The following is a 3,279-nucleotide window of genomic DNA, read 5'->3' as shown; positions in this document are numbered from 1 at the left end:
GACTATTAGTAATCTTATATTCCGTGAATTTGTCTAATCTCCATTTAAAGCTAAATTGGTAGCCATTCTCATATTTTCTGATAACAGATTCTGTTGCTTTTGATTTTAAGTGTGCAATGACCAGCATCTCTTGGAAGAAACTGTTGTCCAATGCCTAACAATATTTCCTCCAGGAATCATCCTCTCAGCTGCACACTGAGATTCTAAAAGCTCTGACTGGGTAGCCTGTGCATAGAATAAGGAGCATCTCAAAAAATAAAAGAAAAATGCTGCTTTGGAAGCTCTCTCAGAATGCCCTTGTTGCATGGCGTACTCATCTGCTTCTAAATAGATAACAATACTTTGCATTTATATAGCATATTTAAAGAGTTCAAAGCACGTCACGTGCATCAGTAACCCTTGCAACAGCTCTGTAGGCAGGCCTCAAAGAGTAAGTTCTATCGTACCAAGGGAAGGCCATGTCTCTAGTTACCACTTAACTGGGGGTAGGAGGATAGTCAGGAAATATCTTCAGTTCCAATATGACTTCCTGAGATACTGTATTTCCTCTCAGCTGATAGCCTTGGGCCTGTGATTTGTTCCATTTAATAGGCAGGCTGAGTTTCATTGTAGTCTGTCTCCTTTAAAAAGTGCTTATAATAAATGCCAAGAGGTTCATTTTTTATATATCAATTACCTTTCCCATGGGGTTTGTGGATGGCTTCCATGAAGGATTTGTAGAATTATGTAGCCAAGATACTACTACCGAGAGAGAGAGAGAAAGAAAGATGTGTAGACATATGTATGCTAGTGAGCATATAGTGATATATTTCTGACCATGTAGATCTTGCTTGAAATCCACTTTCGGCTATAGAGACCTTGGGCAAGCCACTGTCTCTCTGTTTAAATCAGCCCAATTCTAACCACATAAAGTTATTTTCTGAGGATACCAGTAACCCCATCTATGCCAACCTTAGTGCCTTTAAGGAAAGGCAGGATGGAATATTGAAAGATGCTGGTTGATATGTAGTATCCAGCTGTCTTCTAAGAAGTCACAGGATGGGATCGCAAGGGCAGCTTCAAAGAACCTTCAGATATGGAGAGGTAAGCAATACAGAACAGCAGCAATCCATCTCTCCTTTCTGCCACCTCCTCAAAATGCTGTACTGTGCATCAGTAGGTGGGTATGCTTGTGTCTGCTGCCTCCATGAAGTATCTCTGTGTTGCCCCACCCCTCCTCTCTAGATAGAGGCTTTTAAACTACACTTCATTTTTATTTCCCATCCCAAAGGAAACTGATAATAAATAAACCAAAGGAGTAGAAGAAACGGAAAGCACTTATGGAAGTTTTGCAAGTAAAAATAGTTTCCTAAACAATAAAATGTCTTTACTAGGAGGTGAAACATTCAGTTTGAGGCTGTTGCCATTGCTTTTATCAGAGGTGGGGGAACTGGTGGTCCTCTTGCTTAGCAAGGATAGTGAACTTAAGGCTTGGAGGCCAAATGAGGTCCTCATTCTTGGATCCTCAGGACTCTCCCAAGCCATACCCACTCCCGCTAGGTCACAACCCTCACCAGCAGCCCTGTTTGTACCCTCATGTGTTTTTTTGCCTCTCCTTGCCTGGGAGAGGGATGTCCGACTGTGTGTAGAAAGAGGTTTTTGTACAAAAGGTAAAATTAACTCGTTGCTACACCCATGTTTGCTTCTGGCCCCGTTCACCACTGGCATGATGTGTCCTCTATAAGGCTGAAAGAGTTCCTTGCCCCTGCTCTAGACAGTGCCAAAATACAGCTCCCATCAGCCTCGGCAATGAACAAGGATTGACATTTTAGTCCAACATTATTTGGAGTTCTACATGATACCCATCCTTGTCTTATGTAGAGCTAGTCTATAACCTCAGGTTACTCCACTTCTCACCAAGTTCACCTATTTACTTTTAAGTTCATCATATGGCAAGTAGTAGACCTTTAAGCAACAACAGCATAACTATTCCCTACAGCAATTAAATGCATAGGGTCTGCTCTCTTCTGTATTTTGCAACGCTCCTTGGAATTGCTCTTTCCATACTGAGAATTGCTTGCCTACTTTCTTTTGTGTGCCTATCACATATGCTAATGTTCAGCAAATTTGTCAACAAGGTATTCAAAGTAAGAAAGAAAATAATAATAGAATCCATTTCACTGCATTGATTTGATATAGCATATATGGCAGCAAGCAGTACTCCTGCTGAGGCTGTCAAATGTTTATTTCAGACAGGCACAAAAAGCCATGCATGGCACAGAAGAAATAGGTCATGTGACTGCATTCTGGCAGGGAGACCTGTGTTTTTTAAAGACAAGTATAGCCTCTGTGTAACAATTAAACATTAGTATCTTGCATATATTTAGCAAATGACTGGGTTGTATTCAATTACGTCAGGGTAGACCCACTGAAATCAATAAACTTGAAAGTTTGTCTAGTTCACAGATCTGACTTAAGTCAGATATAGCCTATCATTAGCAAAACTTTGAAGTTGCTTCTGTAGCACAGACATAAGCAACAATTCTGTTTGGGGCCTGTGGTGGCGCTATACGTGTGTGGCTTAATGAAATTTAGATTAAGAACCAAGAGTGTATTTGGAAAGGCAATTGATTTGCTTGCTCCATATGGGAATTAGGCATCGTAAATCAAATTACTCAGAGCAGAAAGCACCTCTGCCCACTCCCCTCCCTCAGTCTTCTCCAGTCAGTGTCTTTTGCTGCTAGCTCTCTCCATCTTAAGAAGTAACTAGGAACATTTTGCAGACCCTAGCACAGCAGCAGCAACCTCAGCTTTCAAGAAGCAATGCACTTCTCAAGGAAGGTGTAGTTTCAATAAACAAAATGTAAAACCAACTGCGATGTCAATCGTGTTCTTTTAAAAGGATATACCAATTCCTAGCAGATGGGCTATGTGGGATGTACAGCCATTGCATAGTGTGTTGCCAGCAGTAGCATTGAGGGCCTGGAAAAGATTAGTTTGTTGCCTAAATAGAATTGCATGAAACCCAACAATTATATTGAAAAACCTATTGGTAGAGCAGCTCTGGAGACTACAGGGACATTCCATTAAGAGGGGGGTGGGGATGCAATCACCCTTGAACTTTTTTCAAAGTAAAGATGCATAGGATTGTGCTGTAAACATAATGATCTGTGCCTTCTTTTCCATTCTGGATTAGCCTTGGTTTCTCAGCCAGTTTGGACATTGCTTGTACTGAATGGATCATCTGGTTCCTTGGAAAACACCACCCAAACCACTCAAATGATGACGCAAGATGGAATG

This window comes from Podarcis vaucheri (genome assembly GCF_965113315.1).
Source record: "Podarcis vaucheri genome assembly, chromosome: 1".
NCBI classification, from domain to species: domain Eukaryota; kingdom Metazoa; phylum Chordata; class Lepidosauria; order Squamata; family Lacertidae; genus Podarcis; species Podarcis vaucheri.
The sequence above is the reverse complement of the archived record's forward strand: the minus strand, read 5'-3'. Positions refer to the sequence as shown.